The 27,841-nt window shown below is 40.0% G+C and overlaps 1 long non-coding RNA gene across 1 annotated transcript in view; it reads right to left on the bottom strand.

Annotated features, from left to right (window-relative positions):
• Positions 1 to 16,099: 16,099 nt before the first annotated feature.
• LOC309872136 overlaps positions 16,100 to 27,841 on the bottom strand; it is a 56,602-nt gene continuing 44,860 nt past the window's right edge. The window contains exon 3 of the long non-coding RNA XR_014315688.1: positions 16,100 to 16,400. This is a non-coding gene — a long non-coding RNA (uncharacterized lncRNA). The remainder of the gene's footprint in view (positions 16,401 to 27,841) is intronic.

Below are 27,841 nucleotides of genomic sequence, written 5' to 3'. Positions count from 1 at the left end.
CAGTTTTCAAAACATGGCCACCCGGTATTGTGTATCTATCTCCAGGTAACTATTTTCTATCCACATGGTAATTTGTTAAAATGATAACGAAGTGGTTTAAATCTGCATCTTCAAAGACTTTTTAGGTAAGCCAGTCACAAATCAGGAAAATGATCCTTTGTTAAATAAAGAGTTCCAATTTGTGATTTGGGGGAAATGATCAATAATATAACAAATCTTGTTTTCTCATCTACCTTCCAGTTAAATTTAAGCCTTCTCTGTAGAAATGAAATCATCATTCTCCCAAACCTGACCAAGAAGAAAATGCTTTGAAGATGGAAGTTTCCGAAGAAATGGTGATAATAATGTATATTTCAGGTTCTATGGTTGTTGCATGGTGGTGGGGAGAACAATGCAGAACCTGGGAAGAATTTATTTTAGTATCACTGCTGCTTATCAGAATCAGACATTCCCCAAATTGGTAGCTCCAGGGGATCACCAGAAGTTGTTTGTTTAAAAAAATAAAAATTTTTAAGATTTACTTCTTTATTTGGGGAGGAGGGAGTACACATGTAGAGGGGCAGAGGGAGAGAAGTGGACTCCCCACTGAGTGCAGAGCCCAACATGATGCTGGGCCCCACTGGACAGTGGGCTCCACTCAGAGTTCGAGGCAGGGCCCAACCCCAGGCTGGTCTCCAGGACCCTGAGATCATGACCTGAGCTAAAACAAAGAGTCAGATGTTTAACTGACTGCACCACCCAGGCACCCCAGCAGAAGTTGTTTATAATTGTGCTTATGAATAAATGTATCACATTTCTCAATACTCTTCTTGTTACAACTCCTGCTGCAATTAAGGTTAGATACAACTATACAAAACAGAAGCAACAACAACACACAATACAATAACATTCAAAAAAATAAAACAAATCGTATTTTAAACAAAATAGCAATATTTGTTAAGTTTAAACCACAAATAATGATTTTTTAAATAAATTAAAGGAATAAAGACTGAGTGTTAAGAGCAGATTATCAGGAAGAAAAATCAGCCAAAATACTTAAATGACACAATCAACATACATGAACTAATTGACAGAACTGTGTTTCCAGTATCCACAGTATGCACATTTCTTACAAATGCCAATGGAATATCTACTAAAACTGTCTTTATGCTAAGTCGTATAGCAAGTACCAATAATTTCAAAGTTTAAAATCCTTTAGTGTCTGTTTTTTCACCACAATTAGAAAGTTGAAGTAGAAATCAATAATAAAGTACAAGGAGAAAAATCCCTAAGTTCTTGGAAATTAAGTGATACGCTTCTAAATTCATGCACCAACGAATAACTCACAAAAAAAAAAAAAACTTACAAAATTAATTTGAATGAGATGATCATGAGAACCACAAAATATAAACATTTGTGGAATGTTGCAATTTGTAGCCCCTGTTATATAAATTGAAAAGGACATGATACTAAAAATCAATAATGAAAGCATTCTTCTCTAGAAATTAGAAAAAATACAGAAAACTAAATCCAAATATAATATAGGATAAAAATAATAAAAATAGAAAAAAATAACAAAATGTAAAACAAAGAAAGAATAGAAAAAATAAACAAGGGCTCCTGGCTGGTTCAGGCAGAAGAGTAGGTGATTCTTGCTCTCAAGGTCATAAGTTTGAGCCCCATTTTGGGTGTAAAGATTACTTAAAATAAATAAAACTTTAGAAAATAAATAAATAAGCAATGCCAAAATGTGATTCTTTTAAAAAACTAATAAAACAGATAAACTCTTGGCAAAACTGACCAATAACAAAAAAAGACAGAAGACACAAATTACCAATATAGAAATGAAAAAATAATTTTATGCAAAAACATTTGAAAATGTAGAAGAAATGAACAAATTCCTAGAAAAATACAACTTGCTACATGGATGCAAGATGAAATAGGAAATTTCAATGATCCTCTATTAAAAATGTAACAGATTAGTATCCATTAACTCATGAGTGGATAAAGATGCGGTGTGTGTGTGTGTGTTATACATGTGGCATATATATATACATATGCATATATAATGAAATATTATTGAGCCGTAAAAAAGAATGAAATCTTACCATTTGCAATGACATGGATGGAGCTAGAGAGTATAATGCTGAGTGAAATAAGTCCAGGAAAGACAAATATATAATTTCACTCATATGTGGAATTTAAGAAACAAAACTATCAAACGGAAAAAGAAAAAGAAGAGACTCTTCAGTGTAGAGAACAAACTAATGGTGACCAGAGGGGAGGTGGGTGGGGGGATGGGTGAAATAGGTGATGGGATTAAGGAGTGCACTTGTGATGAGTGCCAAGTGTTGTATGGAAGGGTTGAATCACTATTTTGTTCACCTGAAACTAATATTACTTATATTAGCCAACTGGAAATTAAATAAAACATTTTTAAAATAATAAAATAGGTAGACAGATGCTAGATAGATAGATAGAAAGATAGATGATGAATAGAGGTAGATAGATGATGAATAGATAGATAGATAGATAGATAGAAGGATAGACAGATAGATAGAATGAACATTCCTCAGGTTTACACACTTCACAGCACTCACCGTGTAAACCTGTGAATCACAGACCTGTACCCCTGGGGATAAAAATATATGTTTATAAAAAATAAAAAATTAAAAAAATAAAAAATAAAAAATAATTTAAAAAAAAAAGAATGGACATTCCTCTAAAAAGATCTTAAGGGAAATTTTCAGGACAAGATGGTTTCATTGAATTTTTCCAAACACGTAAGGAGTAAATAAACTTTGGTGAGTGCTGTGAAGTGTGTAAACCTGGTGATTCACAGACCTGTACCCCTGGGGATAAAAATATATGTTTATAAAAATAAAAAAATAATAATAATAATCTTATGCAAATTCTTTCAGAGGTTAGCACAAGAGGAAGCACTTCCCAAATCATTTCATGCAGCCAACATAACCTTGATATCAAAAACTAACAATGAAATTATAATAAAGGAAAACCAGGTCATCTCACTTCAAAGCATAAAATGGAAAATTCTAAACAAAATATTAGCAATTTATATCCAGTAACACACAAACACACATAAAGATATACATACCATAAGAATACAAAAATGACTTAACTTCCAAAAATAAACCTATGTTTTACAAATCGTTCCAGGACAACTGGATACCCATACACACTATACACAACATTCAACTTGAAGTGGACTCAAGACCTAAGTGTAAGAGTTAAAACTATAAACTCTTGGAAGACAACATAAGAGTAAATCTTTGTGAAGTTGGCTATGGGTCAGGACACCTGAGAGGCTCAGTCAGTTAAGCATCTGCCTTCGGCTCAGGTCAAGATCCCAGAGTCCTAGGATCAAGGCCCACATCTAGGGACTCTGCTTTTTCCTCTACCCTTACCTGTGCTCATGCTTGCTCTCTTTCTTTATCAAATAAAACCTAAAAAAAAAAAAGTAAATTGGCCATTGGTTTCTTTGATACAAAACTAAAACTACAAATGAAAAGACAAAAATTGATAAGTCTGACTATATCGAAATGTAAAACCTTTGCATACTATACCATCAAAAAAGTGAAAATACAGTCCACAGAATGGGGGGACATTGCAAATCACATATCTGATAAAGAGTCTTATATCTAATATATATAACCTATTGTAACACAATAATAAAAATTTTAAAATAACCCAATTTTAAAATAGGCAAAAGTTCCAAATGGACATGTTTCCAAAGAAGATCCACAAAATTCTGGCCAGAAAGCTCAAGGACAGGTGTCATTAGTCATTAAGGCACATCAAAACCATGAGTGTGTGGACCTAGAGGGTATTGCACTAAGTGAAATAAGTCAAAGAAAGGCAAACATTATAATTTCACTTAGCCGTGGGATCTTAAAAACAAAGCAAATGAAAAAACAAAAACAAAACAAAACAATAAAACAGACTCAAATACAGAGAATAAACTGGTAGTTGCCACAGGGAAGGTGGGTGGGGAGGTGGGTGAAAGAGATAAAAGGGATTAGGAGAGAGAAACCTCCCATCATAAAATAAATCAGTCACAGGGATGACTAATACAGCACAGTGGATACAATTAATAATATTGTAATAACATATAGTAACAGACAGTGACTACACATATCATGGTGAGCCTGAGTGATGTATGGGATTGTTGAATCAGTAGGTTGTACACCTGACACTAGTATGACATTGTATGTCAATTTCACATCAATTTTTTAAAAATGAGATACCACTTCACATCCTGTATGATGGTGTATCCATTTGCTAGGAACCATAACAAAGGATCCCTGACCAGGTGGCTTATACACAGTCTCAAAATTCTAGAGACTACAAGTCAAGATCAAGGAGTCAGCATGCCTGGTTTCTTCTAAGACCTCTCTCATGGGCTTGTAGATGGCCTTCATCTTTCTGTCTTCACATGGTCTTCCCTCTCTACCTTTCTGTGTCCAAATTTCCTATTCTTATAAGTAAACCAGTCATATTGGATTAGCACCCACCCTTATGACCTCATTTTTACTTAATGACCTTTTCAAAGACCCTCTCTCCAAATACAGCCACATTCCCAGGTACTGGTGATTAGGATTTCAATATAGGAATTTGGCAGGGGGAGACATCATTCCATCCCTGACAGATGGCTGGAATCAGAAGAACAATAACAAGTGTGGTGAAGATGTGGAGAAATTGGAACCCTCATACATTGCTGTTGGGAATGTAAAATTGTGCAGCTGCTTTGAAATACAGTTTGGCCATTCCTCAAAAAACTAAATTTGAGAGTTATTATAAAATCCAGCAGTTGCCCTCCAAGGCATATACCTAAGAGAATTAACAACAGACTGTTCAAAAGTTCTACATCAATGTGCATAGCAGTGCTATGCCTAGGAGTCAAAAGGTCCACCACCTGACAAATGGATAAATGAGCTGTGTTATGTCTACACAATGAATTATTATTTAACAATAAACTAAAGGAATCAAAAGCAAAAGGAATGAAGTAATGATAGATGCTACAATATGGATGATCCTTGAAGAGTTTATGCTAAATGAAAGAAATTAGTCATGAGGGATCACATACTGAATGATTCCATTTATATGAAACGTCCATAATAGTCTAATGTACTGGGACATAAAGTATATTAGCAGTTGCTTAAGGATAGAGGATTTTGTGAATATTCACTTAAATGTACGTCTATGATTTATACAATATTTTGCACTTTATGCTTCAATAAAAATGTTTATTGAAAGAAAATTATATAAATAAATAAAATATAAATCCTGCTCTGTAATAAATTATGTTTCTATGTATATATACATATACAAGTTTCTGTGCATGGGAGCACACAAAGGTGAATTAGATGCCATTCCTCCTCTCAAGGAGATTGTGACCCATTGGAGGACTTTAAAACCAGACCAGGGTATAAGATTCCTAGCCTAAAAGGCAGAAACCTTGATGCGGGTCTGAGAATCCAACGAGAAAGATAAAACCCGGATGCAGGATTACACAGCAATTTTCTAGAAGCTCTTCTTCAGCACATGAACGAAAAAAACAACCAGTGTGCCCCACATGACCTACAGAGAGGCAGCCTGCCCGATGGAGGTGACCTTGGCTTATGCCTAGACAAAAGGTCATGGCCTTCAACTTGGATCATGCAAATGCTCCAAAAGACTCATAAGACTGCTTCCCTCCAAGGAGGGCCCTGGGAGCTTGGAAACCCCTAAGAATCCCAGAAATCAGGAAGGATCTTGGAAGTCAGCTGGTTCATCCTCTTAGAAGAAGAAGCTGAGGAAGAAACCTGGTGAGGGTCACAAGCCCATCCCTGGTACTATATTATAGCAGTCTTCTTCTCCTAGACACATTTTTCCATTTGGAATAAGCTATAGTTATTATAAAGTTGAAGAACAATATGGCAATGAATTCAACTCGTATCTGTGGTTTAAAGGAACAGCCTATTTGATGTTTTATGTTTCAATTTTCTGTGCACTAATAAAAGTGCCTAACTACAGAGAGACTCTATATTGCTATATGTGGGCATAACAGAGATTTATAATCTGTGAGGGAGATACTTAGATTCTCTGACACAAGAAAGCCCAGCCATTAAAATATCATCAGCAAAGTCAAACAAAGGGGGGGAAAAGTCCCCACTTTATTGGCCAATCAAGCAGAAATTGAGATACTTCTGAATTTATTTTTTTCTGATTCTTTAATCAAGGACACCAAGAATATATTTATGAAAACTTGTACCATTCCATGTCCTCCTCTTGTTGCCTTGGTTGTGCTTTCCAGAACATGGAATTGTGTGATTAAATCCTTACTCTGGTGCTCCTGCATCTAGAGATTTTCCATGCCAGAACCAGTGCGGACCAAACTTAGTAGGTTATTTCTGACGGAGTGGAGAGTGATGGCCAGGTATCACTCTGCTCCTGAGTCCACAGAAGGCTTTTTTTTTTTTTTTTTAACCTTGACCTCTGCTAACTGGGTAATGGATTAGATAAATCATTGCATAGGGACTGTCCCATGTAGGATGGCTAGCCTGGCCTCTACCCACTAAATCCCAGTAGCATTCCACCCTCTGCTGTGACAACCAAAAAGGTCTCCAGACACTGTCCAACTCCCCTTGGGGCCAAAGCCACCCTGTTTTGAGATCCTGGGTCTACAGTATAAGCCTGCGGCTGAGATTCAGTTTTCACTTATGAGTACCCCAGTGACATTGAAAGAAAGGGATGGTAATCAAATAAGCATTAAGAGATACCATGTGCTTATTGCCCACTATATAAAAAGACTTTTGTGAAGTGCTTCACATACATTATTTCATTTTATCCCCATACCCCAAGAGGTAGTGCATCAGTCAATGCTCTCAGAGGCTACAACAGTACATTCTGGGTGGTTTAAACAGAATGGAATTTAATTTAGGACATTAGGGAGCTCACTGAATCTCCAGGAAGGCCAGAAGGTCAAGCTAGAGCTGGGAAACTGGGAACCACACCCAAGCCACCACTTCAAGAAGGCTCCAACAGTGATCCCAGCGCAGTCTCTCTGGGCAAAGGCACCTACCACATAGTGAAATGAGGCCCCCATACCACTGATGTTGGGCTGGGACAGGAGCAATGTGGTCTCCGTGAGCAAAAGCCACTGACACCAGTCTCTGGGAAACTCAGTTTTCCTGAAGCCCTTTTCTTCATGAGTATATTTTGAATTCCACATGTCTATCTGGCTGTTTCTTTGGCGGAGCCTGTTTCCCATGCCTGTGCCGGAGCCACAAGGAAGGCTGGGATAAGGAGCTTCTCAGGGGATTAGGAATTAAGGAAATTCTCAAGATGTGTGTCCAAAAGCTCATGAGAGACTACAAGGCACAAGAAGTGACAACACTCCAGACAGATGCCCATTTTATAGATGAGTTTGTTAACTCTGAGAGTTTAAGTAACCCGCTTTAACTCATTCCTATCGTGTGAAAGCAGATATAAGTTCTCCTATTCTTTAGACAATATTCTTTCCCATGTAATAGTAACAGCTCAAGAAAATGTGTAGCCCCCTATCTGTCCAAACCCTGTCCTTGAGTGCAGCTTCCTAGAAGGTCCTTAGACAGAGATGCTATGAGATTTTCCTAACCTAGATTTTTTTGGCCAGGGCAAAATCACTGGTTAGTACCTCCTAAATGTCCCATGGAGGCTATGATGAAGAACACGTAGGCTGTGGTGGAAAGGGTGGCTCCCAGAGAAATAGGGATGGGTTCCATCTACTTCCTGTGTCTCTGGCCTTCAGAGAAGTTCTCTCTTCCACTGTCTGGAGAAAAAAAAAGGGGGGGGGCAGTAAGGCTGCCAGGCTGTGGTGGGTAACCTCTACTGCCTCCTGGTATCCACATCTGATATACCCTCCCTGGAGTATGGGCTCGATCCAGTGGCTCATTCCTAAGGAATTAATATAGCAAAGGTAAAGGGAGGCCACTTCTAAGATTAGGAAACAAAGAGACTGATTTCTGTCTTGAGTACTCTTTCTCTCCCCGTCTTTCTCTGTCTTGCTCTCTCTGAGGGAATCCAGCTGCCATGTTGTCAAGATAGCCTCTAGAGAAGCCACATGGAAAGGAACTGAGAACCACCTCCAGCCAACAGCCAGTGAGGAAGGGAGGCCCCTCCCACTCCTCTTCCTCTTCTGAGGGCTGTGGCATGCACAAATTATTATCTGACTGTTCTCTGATTCATGTATGTGCTAGACTGGAAGTTCCTTAAGGGAGTGTTCTATACTTGTACCCCGCCCCCCCCACCATGTCTCTGCACTAATATTTGGCAAAGTACTGGGTGCTTGGACCTTCAAAGAGTATTTTGGAACAAATGAATGTCAATGAGCCTTACAGAAGTACTCTTAGTCAAACTCAAATTCCTTCCTTCCTTCCTTCCTTCTTTCCTTCCTTCCTTTCTTCCCTTCTTCCTTCCCTTCTTCCTTCTTTCCTTTCAGAAAACATTTACTGAGCTCACACATGTACTCATCAGTCTACAGAGACCAGGGAATAGAAAGAAGAATCAGACAGTTTCTTCTCTCACACTGCATTAATTTTCAATACCGCTGTAACAAATCACCAAGTTGGTAATTTAAACAATACAAGTTTACCCTATTATTCTGGTGTAGTTTAGAGGTCTGACACAGGTCTCATTTGGCTAAACTCAAGGTTTTGGCAGGGAAATTTGTGTGCTTGTCTTTTCGAACTTCTAAAGGCTGCCTACACTGTTCAGCCCTATTTGCACTGCCAGGCATGGCAGCCCGAGTCCTCCTCAGTTACCACTTGAGGGTATCTCTTTTAATCTCCCCATGAAAGATGCTACAATATTTTGCTCTAGTAACTTCCCAGATTCAAGTATCTTATTTTTAATTCCCTAGAATGAGAGGACCCACATCTATGCAGGCTGCTCATACATTACAAAAATGTTGCTAGGTTAAGTTTTGCACATTCAACGAATGGGCCCAGTATCAGGCTCCTAAGCACTCAGACTTTCTACACATGCTTAGACTACTCTGATTCAGTCAATAAAGAAGAAGCAACCTAGAGGAGCTTGGGTTAGGCTTATGTCACCTCTGTGTCCTAAATCTATCTATCTATCTCTCTCTATCTCTCTCTCTCTCTCTCTCTGCCTTCCCCCCAATATTCAATTAAAGCTATATTATTGCAGCATTAAAAAAAAAAAAAACAGACTTTTGTATTCACAGTCTGGGTCTCATCCCAAACACCTCCTAGCTATGTGCGATCTAGTGTAGCTTCCTCTCTTATCAGATGAGGTTAGAAATACTAATGACACTGGTTGCCATGATGGTTAAGATGAACCATAGATAGTAAACACAGCCACAGTACAGGCATGTGGCGAGCACCTTCTAAATGGTAGCTATTATCAATATCGATTACTTTGCTTCTGTGGTGCTAGAGATCCTAATGAAGCCGCCCCACCACACAGAGCTCGGTATATCTAGGGAGGGATATGACAGGGCCACCAAAGAACACCAAGGACTCTAGATGTTTTCCAAAAGCCTAAGAAGACTTGGAGCAAGGCAAAATCTGGCAGAAACATTACAATAAGGGATAGGCTCTCAGCCGCCATCACCCTGCCCCACCTCCAAAATTAGAATTGCCTCCTGAGCGAAGCATGAGGTGGGCACAATGTGGAAGAGTGAGACTGAGGAGGTCATTCTCAGAGAGAATGAGACCAGAAGGGGGCAAATGCACAGGAGAGAAGATAGAAGGAGCTATCTTCTATCTTCTGAGTTGTGGGTCAATCACCACTGGATGAAAGCCATCTCCAGATCAAGGGGCCATAAACATCCTCCAGTTAATGTTTCCAAAGATGCCCATTAAAGTGTCTGCCTGGAGGCAATGAGAGGCGTCTGGTCACAACACCTGAAGACACAGAGCCGAGTATCTGGGGGTCAAGGCTATGTGTGTCCCAGGCAGATGGTTATACTTGCAAGAGAAAAATCATTTCTCAGTCGTGATGGCTTTTTCCGCTCCACAACTGGGCCAGAAAAACTGGAATTAACCCAATTCACAATGGCAAAACTTAAAAGAAACAAACAAACAAAACTATTTTCTTAAGATCCAGTCTTTCTGAGTCTTACCTGTGACCTCAGAAAAGGAACATAATCTCCATGGGCCTTAATTTCGGCATGTAAGAATGGTGGGTTGGAGGAAGGTGATCCGTCCATCTCTGGAATAATTCTGGCTGTAGTCATAATCCTCACATGACTTGGGTTTCTATGTGTGATCTTAACGTCTTTCTAATAGCCCCATTTCCCCCTGAGGATACTGAGGGCAAAGATAGTATAAAAAAACCTGCCAAACCCAGACAACTTAAAGATGGCAGAAGTGGGAATTGAAAAGAGACCTAGCTGACTCTGAAGTTCTGGTCTTTTCACCCCAGCAGCCCTGCGGTCTTGTGGCCTTTTCAGACTCAGGAAGTGGTAGACCCAGAGGGACGCTAGCCCCATCCTGGAGCGAGGTTGCCCCCTTTGCTCTCAAGTGGGAATACGTCTGCTGTGCCTTGCTCTCACGCAATGTAAGCAGACTCATCTGAGCTGCACGAGGCAGTCAGGATGCCCAGGACACCCAAGAAGTCACCAGCAGTGGCAGGAGAAACCTGTGACATCCAGCACTTGTGGCTTCCTAGTTTCAACAGAGCAGAGTGATTCCCTAGGTGTCCCTGCCAGACCTCCCTTCTGCCTCTGAATTTATAGTTTCATACTAGGGAGCAAGGCTATGGCTTGTGAAGCCTTCTCATGGTAAAATTAAAGTGTGATTTTTTTTTTTCTTAGCAGAAATACCTTCTGAGTGAAAAGACCTGTCACTAACTAGGCGGGTGACAGAGAATTGACAATTCTACTAAGCTTCTGCATCTTTGTTTATGAAAGGGAAGATGTCTCCATGACAGTTGACTGAAAATCCATTAAGGATAGGGTCGATGCCATGTTCAGATGGAATGGCCTCCAAGAGAGTCTCCACATGTTTGTGGAAGTTGGGGATTTATTGCAGCTCCATGTGGGGGTGAGGGTTCTGACCAAAACTGAGTTGTTCAGACAGTGGGACATGCCTGATGTGGGCTCTTACTCAGTATCCTTTGTGCCCACAAGTCAATCTCTGCCACTAGATTATGAGTCTTGAGGCAGGGGATCAAGTGGGTTCCTGTCCGTGCCTCCTATGGCCAAGCAGTGTCTATAACAGAAGTTAAAGCTCCAACAACATCAGATGTGATCTTCATAGGTCTCTGTCTTCAGGGTCCAGAATCAATGGACCCAGATGAATCACCACCAAGGCCTATCTTGCTGCATTTCCAGGCACAACAGTCCCTCCTTATTCTTCTGGAGGGTTCAAGGAGTCCATTGCTCATCACATCAGTCCTATTCAGTCCTGGCATCTTTTGTGAAGTGAGACCCATCATCTTGTGTAATTAAAGCCTTCTCTAGTATTTTCCCCCCAGATGTTTGAGAATAATAACTCTGGGAAAGCACAGTGTACGAGAATCATTGCTATCTCAGCAATCTAGGGCACGCAGAGAACAAACACAAACATTTCTGCCTCTCACCATAGCTAGGATTATTTTTGGTATTGAGCACTCAGGCACCAAAACCCCATTAACGAGTTCTCTGAAAAGTCAATCCCAACAGCAATGGTGTGGGCACAGAAGGACTTCTGAGGACTGCTGTCCAGTTTCCAGAATGGCTGGAGGAGGACGAAGAGAAGGCACTGAGAGAGGCCAAGATGCCTAAGCCAGAGAAGGTGGGCACTTTATGGAACATTGGAGATCATCTCACCCCACTGTGCCTGGGGATGGTATGGTGTCATGAAAACCAAGGGGGAGGAACATTCCATAGGAGAGCAAGTAAGCAGCACTGAGTACTCAGTATGTTGTCATAAGGTGAGAGGGAGATTTGCTAGTCTTTAAAAAAAAAAAAAAAAAAAAAGATTTTATTTATTTATTTGAGAGAAAGCACAAGCAGGGGGAGCAGCAGGTAGAGGAAGGGGAGGAGGGAGAAGCAGTCCCCCTGCTGAGCAGAGAGGTCAACATGGGACTCACTCCCAGGACCCTGGGATCATGACCTGAGCCGAAGGTAGATGCTTAATCAACTGAGCCACCCAGGCATTTCCAGGGAGATTTGCTAGTCTTGAGAGTGGCCAGGAGTTTGTGGGCAGGAAGGACTAGTGGGTACCCTGAGGCACACTGCTTAATCCTGAGCCTTAGTTTTCTCCTTCATGTAATAGTCATAATTTCACTCGTCTTGCAGGGCTTCTGAGAAGACTGAATAATGTTAAAACCCATGTAAACTGTAAATCACTAGCCTGAGAGCATTTGAATACATTAACCAGGTATTTCTGTATTAGGCACAGCTGACTCTGTAGGCCACCACGGAGACAGTAAGTTCATTAGCCCCAGGGATGACCTAACACAATACGACTTAATTTAGCCCCATCTGTCTCCAGATGAGATCAGCTACTTTTTTTTCACTTAAGAAACTGTGCAAAGCATTTTGAAATTGTTTAGAATAAAGAAACAAGCTCTGTATGTGATGGTTAGATGATCACCAGTCAAGGGGTCTAGGGTGCTGGTAATATTCCAGATACACACACACACACACACACACACACACACACACACAGAATGCAGTTCACTCCCTGGAAGGATGACCTCCTCCTCAACGGCCCCCACCCCCCTACCCCACCACCCCCACCAATATGCCATCCCAAGTCTACAGGCAAGAAGCTGGATTGTTTCCAAGATAGGTCAGTGAGTCCAGTGTCAAAAACCCAACCCAAGGAGGGTGAAGAGGGCTCTTGTGGAAGTCCAAACCAGGAAAGCAGAAGAGGTATCCCCTCAGTTTTTTGAGAATCTAGATTTCTTCAAAGGGCTCCCATTCTGCTCCAAGGATAGTAGGGCATATAATTCAGTTGATCTTGGGCAAGCTCCGGGCTCATGGTATTAAAGCAGGAAGTGCTAACTTTCTATCTGTGCTGGCAGAGGGCTACCACTCTGCCCCAGGACACCAGGACTGCCCACTCCACTGTTAGCTTCTTGTGGACCATGTTCTATCTTCTCAGGGATTTCCACCCTGGACTCTTTATCTGTAGTTTATCTTCCCATAGATTTTACCCAAACTGTTAAGAGACCAGGCTGTGGTATGCCAGGTCAACACATACCATCATTTTGACACCAAAAATACCTCTTTATCTGTGCCTTCCTCTCTATTCTGAGACCCCTGGCAATTCTCAGACTACACATCATCATCTCTCCCCTGGACTATGTCTGCTGCCTCCTAATTGTCTTCTGTGCTGCAAGCTCACTCCCTCTAATCCATTTTCTACACAGACATCCAGAGATATAGTTCCAGAACAAAAATTTAATTATACAATTTCCATGCTTAAAAGCACCATATAAATAATGATTAACTCCAGGGTCAAGTCCAAGCATACCATATATATTCCTCTATGATTTGGCCTAACTCCCCAGTTCCCCCACTATCTTGTGCTCTCTGTACCCAAAGCTCTGCCATCTTTAACTCTCTGCATTCTCAATCAAGCAGAATACTCATCTACCGATACTGCTGGCTCAAATGAACAAATCAACATTTAGTAGGGCAGAGCAAACTTCTTTCTGTCCTCATTAGTTCCAGAAGTTTAATGCTAAGGACCACCTTCATAATAGTGAAGAGAATAGTTCCAGGGCCCTCTCTCTTCCCCCCAACCAACTGCCTAATCCCTTCTCCTATTGTGCTCTGATTCCTGCCACCAGCAGTGGACACCTCTCATTAAGGCTCTCAAGCCTGCCTTTTGGACAACTTGGGCTTTAATGTCAGTGAACTTAGTGGTAACTTCCATTGAAGATGAACAGGACAATAAGCCTCATGCTCCTTGGAGATGAAGTAGGAGAACGGAAAAGTAGGTGCTGGTGAGGAAACAAAGCAGAGATGGTGTGGGCATTTGAGATAAACCAGCCCAGTGCTAGAGCATGGACTGTAACCTTCACAAGATGCATGTTCTGTTTCCATCATACCCAATGCTCAGCCACCCAGACAAAGCCACAAGAGCTGTTAGGGGACCTACCCTAGGCCACATGACCATGTCCTGGCTCCTAGTCCAGAGAAGGGCTGCCTTCTCTAGCATCCCTTTTTTCTATGCTTTCCAAATGCCACACATTACTGAAAGAGGCAATGGAAGGACTCCTTAAAGACCAGGCATGGGACGATCTGCTGAGTGCCAATTTTGGCCACCCACCGTATCAGCACTTTATCTTACCTGATCTTCACAACAGCTGAACTAAACATGCATATGTCACAGTCCCTTTTACAGAGGAGGAAGCTGAGCGTGGAAAATGCAGTGGAGTTTACCCAGCCAGTGGGTGGTGGAGCTGAGATACTGCTCCACCTGTCACCCTCTCCAGCACACTTAATTTCTCCACTGGCAGACAGCGCTCCTGCCTGCAGTAAAGGCCCCATTCCTGAACTGCTGAGGTGCCACAGCCTCCCTCCTGTCCCACCTGCACTTTTCAAAGCATTGGTTTCAAAGTTCTAAGACAGAGCAAAAGGCCAGGCCATCCCCTTCCCAGCTGTGAGAGAGCTTCTCCAACCCCCCGTCTCAGGAGCAGACTTACCCATCCTGAGGGCAGTTGTGAACATTTAGGGTGATAACACTGGGGAGTGCCTGGAACACTGGGGACTCAGCAGATGAAGACATTCAATCACAGGACAGGTCGTTTCCCAGGCCCTGGTACCCTACGTAGCTCACAATGGTATCCCCAGTGATTAGCACTAAATAACAATTTGCAAAACTGGACAGGACTTTCTAGAGACCAGTCATGGCTGTGGGGCTCAGCTTATCCTCACAGTCCCCTTAGAAAGCACAGCTCAGCATGGTTAACCCAGGGCAATGCAGAAGGGCTTCCCACACTCTCTCATTCTCCTACAGCAACAAAACAATAGGGGATATGTAATCATTCCCTGCAGATGTACAGAAGACCATAAGGGTGGGCCTTGGGCTCTCCTTTTGCCCTCAGCCTTCCCTTGCAGTGGCTGCTCTCCACTTTGTGTTCCCTGGAGTCAGAAATTTCTAGCTGTGCTGCCCTTCTTGGGTCCCCCCAACTTTCTGGTGGACTCATGCTACCTGGGGGTGGCCTGGGTGTCACCATAAGGTGTGTTACCCGTTGAGTAGCTGCTAGTCCTGTGATGCCTAGCAAGACAAAAATCTACAGTCTGGGTCAGTGGTTTGTCTCACCTCAGTACATGACATGTAACCAAAAGTTAATGAAGTCATCACTTTGCTCATTAATTAATCACAGAACCTAATACAAGCACAATTATGTCAAAACTCATTGTTTCCAAACCCTTCCTTGTTCTTAGATAAAATTTCTCCCTTCAAGAATAATTCCATAAGATATGAAGGCTAAATACTTCCGAATTACAGCTCTATTTCTTCAAAGAAAAGGAAGCCAGACCCCTGGAATGACTATCACAATAGAAATTTTCAATCTCACCTACTTCATTGCACACACCATAAATTATCTCCCCAAGATCCATTTTTCTCTTTAATAGACTTATCTTGAAATTTATTATGCAAAAGATTCCATCTTCAGTACAGTCTTCATCTCACGTTGCATTGTAGGAAGAGCAGTGAGCAATTTCAGACCGTACTTAACCTCTGTGAGATGCTGATCTGTGGCAGTGTCTGTCCCAAGGAAAGAAAAGCATCTTCTTCATTTTCAAGGACATCATTTCAGACTGAACCTCCCCAGTGCCTATTTACCATCTTATTCAAGCACTCCTCTGCAAAGCATCAGAGTGCAATGCAGAGAAATCTGCCCAGCCAGGCTCTCATGCAGCCAAGTTCCAGAGGACAGGCTCTGAGCCACAGAGAAAGATGGCAGCTTCTAAGCCCCACATGGGCAAGAGAGTATCTCATCATGGACTGGACCACAGGTCTCCAGAAAGCCCAGGTGATACATTGCCAGCCAGACACAGAGTCTGAAAGAACACAGCTTACCTCCTGTATTTATTGCCAGTGTGAAGAGAGGTCTCAGAAAAGCCAACCACTTCAAGTTACACTCATAGATACAAGCTTTTGAACCCAAATTACCTTTAATTTGGGGCCACTTAATGCCTTTCATCAACTCCCATTGTCTTAGTTTAACAAATGGAATCATAAATTATGCAATCGACAGCAATTGCACTTATTGGCAATTAGAATTCATTCGTCAGTGCTCTGCCTATGAATAATTAATAGCTGTATAACCTTGATGGAGCAAATGCACTTTGGTGGGGTATACTGAATATTTAGGAAGTCTCCATTTGTGATCTCCATTTTGGATTGAAATGTTCAGTCAGTAAACCACTCCAAACACCATTCAACCCAGCAAGTCTACAGTGTTATGATCTAGAAAGAAAGAAAGAAGACACAGATAATTCCAAAGGTTGTTTGTAGCTGGACACAAAGTAAACAGAAGTATTTTATAAATATCCAGTGGACAAAACTCCTGTGTGGTTCTAAACCAGTCTTGGGAAACTGGGTTTGGGTTCTAATTTTCCCCCACCTATAAAGAGAGAGCACAGAGATCTGTGACTCTTCAGTTCCATTTTGGATTGTAAATTTTTAAAACACTCTAAGAATTTTTAAGCTGTAGTGCAGGCATTCCTGAGAAATCTATAGAGATTATGCTGAGTGAAATAAGTCAAGCAGAGAGAGTCAATTATCAAATGGCTTCACTTCCTTGTGGAACATAAGGAATAACAGGGAGGACATTAGGAGAAGGAAAGGAAAAGTGAATGGGGGGAAATCGGAGGGAGAGATGAACCATGAGAGACTGAGGACTCTGAGGAAGAACCTGAGGGTTTTGGAATGGAGTGTGGTGGAGGGTTACGTGAGCCTGGTGGCAGGTATTAAGGAGGACACATACTGCATGGAGCACTGTGTTTGGTGCATAAACGATGAATCTTGAAACACTGAAAAAATAAAATAAAATTTAAAAAATCTATAGATAGGACTATATCTCAATATGTATGTTTTTTTCTTTTTCAGCCTATTGTTTTTACTTTATGCACTTAAAAACAGTATTCTCTAGAAAGATTCATCTCCTTCACTAGTACCTACAAGATTCGTGGCACAAAAAATTGTTGAGTCCCAGATAAAATGACACATATATGTGTAACTGCATGACATACATAAAAATGAGTCTTGATCAAAACAAAGGGAAAATATGAGATACAAACTATAACTCCTCAAATAGCAGAGCTGGGAAGGCCTTTTTCAAGCTTTCCCTACCTTCTATCCCTAGTGGAAGAACTCCTCCATAGTCTACCAGGCAGGCTAAAAAGCCCACTCACAAACACCCCCTTGTATGATCCATTCAGCAACTTTGTAAGAAGACTACCTCACTATCCTGGTTCTACAAGTGAAATTGAACCTTCAAAAGAGTGAATGACCTACCCAAGGTCATACACCAACAACCAAAATCTCCTGACTCCAAATCCTTGCTGTAGCCCCTTGCCATGTTAGTCATCAGCCTTGGATACACACCATGAAATAAAACTTTATCAACAAAATCTAGAAACACGATTTATGATTGTAGAAAAATCAAACCCAATCTAGATGTTCTATAGTGGAGGAGGTGGTGAATGTTTCCCGTCATGCAAAAACAGTCCAAAATGACTCATTTTCCAGGCAAAAGACAGAAATTCCCAAAGCCACCCTCAGGACTCCATCTGAGACAGAAACGCGTGTTCTGAGAGCCTAGAGCCACCAGAACAGAAGGTAGTGGAAGAGCTGAGTCACTATCTTCTATAGATGCACAAGAAATGTTTTTGATTCTCAGCATTTCTGTGATGTGTTTCCAAAATAAAGCCTCAGTCAGAACTTTTAACTTATGAGAAAATGAATTTTAAGCTCTCATTTCTTGCTGAATTCATAGGCTATGCTATCCATAACTGGCTCCTAAGAAATGAAGGGTTGTTATTACCCATAGAACATTCTAACTCAAAGCACAGAAGGAGAATTCAATTCAACAACCTAGTGGCCGCCTACTCCTGAACAGTGAGTAAGTGCCAAGTACTCAGAGAAGCACCCTGAAAGGGTGGTGAATAAGATTGAAACTTATAGGCAAGGAGGAAGATAAACACCTTAAAAAAAAAATTACTGCAATTCAAAACAGAATTTGTGAGGCTGTAATGCGGGAACACACAAGGAGAAAGAGATCGATGCTCTGAATGACAAAATATACCAAGGCTTCACGGAGGAGATGGATTTGGGATCTCAGAAATGTCCCTCAGATATATCCCCTTACCTCCATCACCATCACCAGGTAAAGTACAAGAAGGGTATGCAGAGAGAAGGAAACATTCCAGAAAACATGTATAACATCCATGTAAAAAAGGGAAGGAGGTGTTGCAGGCAAGTATAAAGAGAACACCTGGACTAATTTAAGAAGGACCATGTAGAGAGAAATTAAAAAAAAAAAAAAAAAAAGTGTGAATGGTACTTCTTTGTTGACAAGAAACCAATGGACATTTTCATAAAATCTGATTTTTTTTTTTTTTTAAGAAAATTCACTCTTGGGGCTGGGCCTCAGAAGATTTGAAAAATTAGAAGCTTGGTAGCCAGTTAAGAGGCTAGAGAACACACTGAGCCTCACACTCAGCAGGACAGGGACCTTGTTACAGAATTGTTCTGAGTCCAAAGGGGACTCCTAAAAACTTTAATTAAGGTATTTCTTTGAAATCTCATTTGATTTCAGCAAAAAGAGAAAGTAGATGTATTGTTATCTGATACTCCTCAGAAAGATTCTGAACACAGAAGAATAATGCAATAAGTACATCATTCTCAATAATGCTTAGAGAATTAAGCTAATCACCAGGAAAACTCAGGCCCTAGTTATTTTAACAGTTACATGGCTAGTTCACATGGAAAATGGACTTTAGCTGAAGTCCACGTGGCATGTCTTAATCCTCAAGTGAGCCAATCCTGGGTTATTATTTTGTAGAAATATTTTGTTGAGTCAGACCAGTTGGCCTACAAATCAGTTCTCACTGGACAAAAAAAAGAGGGAGAGGGTAGGCACAGGGAAAGAGAAAGAAGAGGAAGAGAAGGAAGAGGAAAGAAAGCCAAGAGACACCCATACACAGAGAGGGAAAGGCAGAGAAGATGGCCTAGAAGGTTAATACAGGAACAGAAGTCATGAGAAGCCAAGCAGATGGTGGGGATTTGTGGGGGGAGAAAGAGGGAAGAATGGCCATCTGAACACTTACAAGCTGTCAGTTCCGTGCTGTCATCCAGCTCCCTCCCCTGTTCCTGAAGAAGGCCAGACTAAGAAAGGGAGGTTGTGTCCCTTGTTACTTGCCCTCCTGGAAAGAATGCAAGTGTGGCACCGGGGAGGGGTCAGCGACATGGAATGAGCTAGGCTAGTTTTACTTCCTTACAGATAGTAAATTCTTCCATCCATTCTCCTTTCCATTCATGCAGTGAGCACGCTACAGAGATATTTATCATGTTCTGGGCAGACTAGCAATCTCTGGGGTTAGAATAAATGAATGAATGAACAGATGAATGAATGAAATGATCCATCTTGCAGGCACTACATTAGTTTTGCGTGGGTTCTTGAACATATCAATAGAAAGAGGAAATCTCTGAAGGATCGGATAAGAACGGATGATCTGATTGATCTCTGGCTGTGTGGTCTTAGACAAGTAACCTAAGGTTTGGAACCTCCATTTCCTTAGCTACAAAATTAGATAAGAAAAGTGTCCACTTCAATTCATACGGTTGTTGGGAAGACCAAACAAACTCATTATAGAATAAAATGCCTTGTGATCTCTAAAGCACAAGAATGTGATTCTGTTATAATGAAGGGAACAACTGGAAGCTTATTTTATGACCACTGAAAGTAATTTAAGTTGGAGGTTGATATTCACCTTGTATTTTTTGAAGAAGGTGTCGATTGATTGAATTAATAATGTAAATAAGATGAGGGAGCGAAAGTAGGCATACTACTTAATTGTCTCTAACCACAATTAGTGTGCTAATTATGAATCTTATTTGGCTATTCACCAAAGCAAGGTCCTTAAGGACAATGTTATTCTTCTTGTTCTAGGTAGTTTGCATATTTAAAAGAAAAGAATTGCTTTAAAAAACAGACAGTAATTCTTATTTTTTGTTATTTTAGGCTGCTTTGCTCACCCAAGATCCCCCCATCACCAAACTCCTCAAGGATGGATCAATGAGCTTGACAAGTGGGACTTGGACATGAAGACAGATGACCAGCAATTCATTGGTGCATTGGATGCTGTGAGGAGAACTACTCTGAGAACAGGGAGCACAGGCAGGGATTCTGGGGCACGAACTCTGGCTAAGCAAGAATTTCACTTAGGACCATGATAAAGTGGCAGCATCCCCTCTAAGGAGACAGAGAAGGTGAAAATGGAAAAAGCAGAGCTTCTGAGAGCCCATCACCAGACTCTCCTCTTGTGAAGAACGGGAACTTGCTGCTTCCCATTAAGGCCATCTTCTTTCAATATATGTATGTATATGTACATACAATTTATACATACATATTTCAACATGTGTGGTGTATATGTGTGTGTGTGTGTGTGAGAGAGAGAGAGAGAGAGAGAGAGATGGTACTTGGCAAGCTGGTAAGCTCTCTGTATAACTTGAACCTGAGCTTCCTGGGAGTCAAACTGAAGATAAGCAGGATAAATTATACAGCTTTCATTAGGAGGATGGAAAAAGCAGATTAACAAATTGGTGGAAATAAAATATTTCCCAGTAATGAGCTCTACAGGATATTTGCTACATTGTTTTACATATATTGATTCTCCCCAGGATCTCTGTCATGTAATAAGAACCTTTTGATATTTTGGTAATGAAATTCCTTTCTGTGGGCTCCAAAACAGTTATGCCTTTGAAAAAATATTAGCCTGCATCTAGATGTTGACTCCTTATCTCCCTTTTCTCCCATGTAGATCCAGAAATCTTTCAGCACTTCCTAATCTCATGATACCTAATGTCTTTGGAAATGTGAGTAAACCCATCCTCAGAATGGTACTACTCTGATGGAGTTAAGTCAAATTTAAATATTAGGAGGGAAAGAATCAGCAATGAAGAGATTTGATTTTAAAACTCCAGTATGTGGGTTTTAAAGAAATGTTTTACACAGATTTTGCAAACTGTGAAATATACTTATTTATAGAAAATTAGGGATTATGTAATCACCCCAAATTTTATTAAGAATTCAATTATTTTAATAAATTCAGTTTTCAGGGTACCTGGGTGGCTCAGTCAGTTAGGCATTGGACTCTTGATTTCAGCTCAAGTCAGGATCTCAGGATCATGGGATCAAGCCCTGCCCTGGGCCCCACTGTGAACATGTGGAGACTACTTAGGATTCTCTCTCCCTCTCCCTCTTCCCTTTCCTCCCACTCATGCTCTTTTTCTCTAAAAATGATAAAAATAAAAATAAATAAATTCAGCTTTCTGCAAATAACCAAATTGATCATCTTTTAACATTACTTTAATGCAAATAGAATGATACACCTATGTAAGAGTTGTTAAAATGTAGTAAATTTAGGAACTAGTGGTTTAAATTCCCTCCTGGTGCAAAGGATGATTCTTGGTTGGTTTATTAAGACCAGAAGCTTCTAATATAGGTGGAGAAGATTCACATGGGAGTGCACTGATCTTGGAAATTTTGGAAACAATCAAGAGTTTTAAATAAATTCATGATATTAGAGCTAGGGGCCTCAGTGGGTTAAACATCCAATACTTGATTTTAGCTCAGGTCATGATCTCAGGGTCATGAGACCAAGCCCCACATCAGGCTTCATGCTGGGTATGGAACCTGCTGAAGATTCTTTCACTCCCTCTCCCTCTACTACTTGCATGCTTCTTCTTGAAGGAAGGAAGGAAGAAAGGCAGGCTAGAGAAAGAAAGGAGAAAAGAGAAAGAAAAAGGGAGAGAAGTAAGAATGAAAAGAAATTCATGGGTATTAGAATCCTAGTGGCATTTTTATTTATAAAAGTACATTAATTTTCTTACATAAGAAGAATTTGGTTTTGGAAAAAAATAAAGTCAATTTCCATCTTGGATGTCAAACATACAAGGAGAATCTAAATTAGCATATATGTCTTTTTTCTTTCCTGATGCACACATTTGAACTTTGGTTATAACTTAGAAGAGATCTTTCAGTCACCAAGAGTGAAGCATTGCGGTGCCTGGGTGGCTCAGTGGGTTAAATCCTCTGCCTTCAGCTTGGGTCATGGTCCCAGGGTCCTGGGATCAAGCCCCACATCCAGCTCTCTGCTCAGCAGGGAGCCTGCTTCCTCCTCTCTCTCTCTCTCTCTCTCTCTCTGCCTGCCTCTCTGCCTACTTGCAATCTTTGTCTTTCAAATAAATAAATAAAATCTTAAAAAAAAAAAAAGTCAAGCACTTCTAGAAACACTGTTGTCTTCAGTTTTTTCAAGTAGGCAAACCATTTCCTGAGACACAATGTTATAGTATGGAAAAGGTAAAGAACCAAGAGTCAGCCTGTGTTCCAGCGAAGCCAAGCTCCCTCAAAAGATTTAATACCTTAGCTTCCTACTCTTCAAAACATCAATAATATGTATCAACATGTTATTCTAAGGGTTAAGTAAAATCATGTGTATAAATTTCCTAACACAAAGTAGACATTTAGCAAATGAGAATTATTTCCCCTTTCAGTTTATCTTCAGGAATAGCTTAAGGGTCATATAGTTATTGAACAAATGTTTATTGAATATTTGGTCTCTGCACATACTGTTTCAATATGTGAGGACATAGCAGTAAATATGATTGGATCTTTATAGAAGTTCCACACTAATGTGTTGTGTTATTAGTGAGATTTCTGGAGCAACCAGGACTATATGATTCTACCTGTCCCAAGATAGCTGTTTTTGCATCCTGGCAGAGTAGTAGAGAAAACAAAACAAAGCAAAACATAGTCAAAGATAAGTAGAGCACAGCTAAAATTTTAACAAAATTTTAAAGCTATCTATAGGCTGGCATGACAAATTAACATTCTGAGAACCGGCAGGCACAGAGTGAGATGAATTCACCTGCCGAATCTTTCCAATGGATCTTCACAGAGTTCTCAGAGATAATATGCCAAACACTTAAGGACAGGCCAGGAGTGCTGAGAGATCACCTGTGAGGTGCGCAGTGCCTTCTCCACATAAAGTCACCACATTTAGAAGCAAAAATAGGACAAATGAGTTAAAAGAAGGGCACTACTGGGTTTCAGGCCCTAAACTGCTTGAGGAAATGCAAGACATCTGAGAGAAATGCAAGGCATTTGAAGGCTTCAGGGTGAAGTGAAGCTGCCCTCAGAAGGCTTGGGTAGGCCAGCAGAGAAAAATATTTCTTTAAGCCACAAAAACACAACTAAGAGAAAGTCCCTTAGCAAGCCATCAATCTTAGAGCCAAACTATAAAGCAGAGTGTTTTCATATAGTTTGGAAAGCTGTTTACTCAGTTGTAATCCATAAAAAGATCTCCACTGCTGTGGCAGTTCCAGAGCATAAATCCTGCTGAAAATAAAGTCTCAAGCTACCTTCAAAATAGCTAAAGCCTGAAGTGAGCATATTGAATCAAACTAGCCACTCCAGAGACCAGGCTCAGCTCAATGATGGGTCAAATTGATGTAGGCCTTCACTCTGTAAGACAGATAGAAAGAAGGATATGTCCCTTTCTGGGACACTGTTTGCTTCTATCTGTTTTTTATACAAAATGTCTGCCATATGACCAAAAATTATAAGTAAGAAGTAAGAAAATGTGGCCCATGGACAGTCAAGGCACCAGTCGATAAAAGCAGAACCAGAGATAGCCCAGATGATGAAATGTCAGACTGGGTTTTGAAAGAAGGATAAAAATGCTAAGGATCTAGTGGAAAAGATGGCTCACATGCTTCAAGAGCTGAGTGATGACAGAGATAGAAACTATTTTTTTTTAAACCAATGGAATCAGTAGAAATGAGGAATACAATATCAGAAATGAAGATTCAATATAAGGCCTTAGAATCAAAATGGACACAACAGAGGAAAGGACCAATGAACCTGTAGACCAACATCAAGTAGCCAAAATGAGCCTTTAAAACAAGATTGAAAAAAATAAAAATAAAAAACTGACCATCTGAAATCTATAGGGAATATAAAAATCTCTAACACACATGTAACTGGAGTCCCAGAAGCAGAAGAAAGAAAATAAAATGGCCAAGAACTTTTCAAAATTGATTAAACAGATTCATAAAGCCAATCCCAACTAGAATAAATACAGAGAAAACTACATAAGACATAAGTATGAAAATATGTGAAGCTGAAGGTAAAAAGGAAATCTCACATGGACCTCAAGCAAAAAAGAACAGTGATATAAATAGAGCTGTCTTCTCCTTAAAAACAGCAGAAACAAACAAACAAACAAACAAAAAAGGAACAATCATAGTATTGAGAAGGAAAAAAGAAGTTGTCCATCTAAAATTCTATATCCAATGAAAATATCCCTCAAAAATGAAGACAAAATTATAGATATTTTTATTCACATAAAGCTAAAAATAATTGATCTTCAATAAAACTGTAAGAAGTTTCCTCAGGTTGATGAAAAAATTAAACCAGATGAAACTTCAGACTTATAAGAAAAAATAAAGAGCACAAAATGGTATCTAAAAGTATTTTTTTGTTAGCATCTTGAAACTATTTTGAAATGTTTTATAAGTTATTTACAGTTTAAAATATAAGAAATAACAAGACACTATGGCCGAGTATATACAGAGAAAAAACATAAAATAATAAAAGCACAAAAAACAGAAAGGTAAATAGAAATAATACAGTTGTAAGGCTCTTTAATGTATATTAAATAGTATAATTTATTTGAAGTTTAACTTCATAACTTAAAGATCTATATTGCAGTATCTAAAACAACCAGGAAAATAAATCAAGAAGACATATACCTAAAAAATCAATACAGACTTGTGCTTTTGACCAAAATAGTGTAATGACCAGGATATCCCTTCCCATTTAGAACAATTTAAAAAAAAAAAACTGGACAAAGCATATGAAACAACAGTTTTCAGACAACGGATAGCAAGCAGTGCAAGAGATTGATCCTTGAAACAAACAAATTGAGCTCTACAATTGTCCCATTTAAGCTCTGGAGAAAATTTCCAGGCTGCTGTACAGGTGGGTGATCTCTGAGAGAAATGCAAGGCATTCCAAGGCTTCACAGAATAAAGCTTCCCTCAGAAGGCTTGAAAAAGACAAGAAGAAAGATGGAGTCTGGAGTCTGGAGCTGGACTTCACAAGGCAGACCTCCAAAAGAGATCCTAACAATGATGCAGACAATGATCAAGTATGATACTGGCTTGAGGATAGAATGAGAGATCAGTAGAACAGAATGGAGAGTCCAGAAATTAACCCACACATATACAGAAAACTGATTTTCGTAAAGACAACTGAGTGAACGATTGACTTTTCAACAAATGCTGTTGGAAACTCTGGCTTTACCTATATAGAAAAAAAAAATTACCTTTGATCTATATCTCATATCATATACTAAGATTAATTCAAACATGGATTTCAGAAGAAAATTATGACTCAAAACTACAAAACTTCATATAAAAATTGAATAAAATATTTGCTACTTATACATATCAAACTGTCAAGGTCATGAACAAGGAAAGACTAAAAAAGTGTCACAGGTTGGAAGAGAATAAAAAACAAAACAACTAAAATTATATAGTGTCCTACATTAGATCCGAACAGAAAAAGGATATTAGTATAAAAACTGGTGACATCTCAATTGTTTTTAACCAGTTGTAATGTATCACTATTAACTTCTTAACTTTGCCTAATTTACTATGGTTATTTAATGTTAATGTCCAGGGAAGCAGGGTGAAGGTTGTATTGAAACTCTCTTGAAGGCTGTCATTGCAACTCTCCTACAAATATAAATTTATTTCAAAGTTTAAAAAAATAAAAAGTTAAAAAAATGAATAATCTTTTTTTTAAAGGTTTTATTTATTTATTTGACAGAGAGAGAGAGAGACAGAGATCACAAGCAGGCAGAGGCAGAGAGAGAAGCAGGCTCCCCGCTGAGCAAGGAGCCCGATGCGGGGCTCGATCCCAGGACCCTGATCATGACCTGAGCTGAAAGCAGTGGCTTAACCCACTGAGCCACCCAGGCGCCCCAAAAAATGAATAATCTTAAATCAGTAAATTCAACAATTTAAAAGGGAAAACCAGTAAATTCAACAATTTGAAAGGGAAAAATTCCATGAAAACACATTTTTATTTTTATCAATGACAAGGATAAACAATAATTTTAAGTAACTACACTTCTAATGAACAAAATTGAACTTTTATCTAAAACTTTCCCACAAAGTTGCTGAAACTCATTGCTGAATTCTATCATTTAATGAAGAAACAGTATTAATCCTATACAAACTTTTTAAAGAGTACATCTAATATTAGATATTGTCTGTATTCATAATCCTTACAACAACCTCACATGGTAAATATTACTATCCTCATCTAATAGGAAAGAAGCTTGCAGTTCAGAGAGCTTGGCTAACTTAAGGCAACACAAATAGAAATACGGAGAGGTGGGGATTCAAGTCCTGATCTAATCTGGCCCCTAAAGCCGTGTTTTCTCCACTACATGGCACTGTCCCCCAGGGTAGTCTAGCAATGGAGATGGAGAGCAAGAAAATACAATCCAAATGTACTATGTGTTACAATAGAGACAAATCTTACAGAAATGAACTCTTCCTGGTGGAGTCCTAGCTGTCTCACTTCGGAAGAGGTGTCATTTGAATCAGGTGTTATTAATGAGAAGGAGCTCACCAGCCTGTGAAATGGATGTGTAGAGCGTAGAAAGAATGACAAGGAATTAGAATGGTCTGGAATAGAGCTTGTAGATTTAAATTACCAGAGATAAGATTTGATAGGTCACTTAGACTAAGAAATCTTGTGTGTGTTAAATAAAGGAGTTTATATTTAAGTTGCTAGGTCATGGGGAGTTCCTGAAATGCCTGAATAATGCTACCATAGTTATTTTGACATTGTGTGGAGGGTAGATCAGAGTGAAGAGGTTTTAACTGGGAAGATATGTTTGAGCTCTATTTCAAAAACCTACTTGAGTTCTAAAGAAACCCAGGAATGGGACCATATGATGGAAATGGAAGGATGCAAATGAGTGAATGAAATTTAGGGCAGGAACTGGATAGGACTTACCAAATAAATAAATAATAAATAAATAAATAAACTGGATAAATGTAGAGATGGGAGAACTACTCCCAATGTCACACTCACATGACTGCAAATACCGGATAATATAAGAAAAGGAACAGGTTAGCATGGGAAGACGTGGATTAGGAAAGCTGGTCCTTCTCTTCTGTTCGTCAGGGAATGGATATGGGTGCCCTTGTCCGGCGTTCCAGTCTCTGACTATGGCATCCTTTCTTCCCACCCCTACCTCCCCCAAATTAACTGAGATCTGATGAAGGCTCAGTATGATGTCAGATCCCTCCCTTCAGCCCGGCAGGTTCCTGATGCCTCACCTGTAGCACAGTCCTTCAGCCCGGCAGGTTCCTGACGCCTCACCTGTAGCACAATCCTGCCAACAGAGGATCACATTTGCTTTCACGCTGACCTCTCACCTCTGCTTAATTTTTCCCTGCTTGCAGCTAAATCCAAGTGTGGCAGAGGTTGGTTGACTATTCATCAAATTAGTTTTCCTTCCCTCCATGCTCGCAGCTGGAGCACACCTCCTTAGCCTCCCTTGACATTAGACATGGTCATACAACCAGGTCATATGACCAGA

This window comes from Mustela nivalis, assembly GCF_964662115.1.
Source record: "Mustela nivalis genome assembly, chromosome: 8".
Taxonomy (NCBI): Eukaryota; Metazoa; Chordata; class Mammalia; order Carnivora; family Mustelidae; genus Mustela; species Mustela nivalis.
This window is presented reverse-complemented; position numbering and strand designations above follow the sequence as displayed.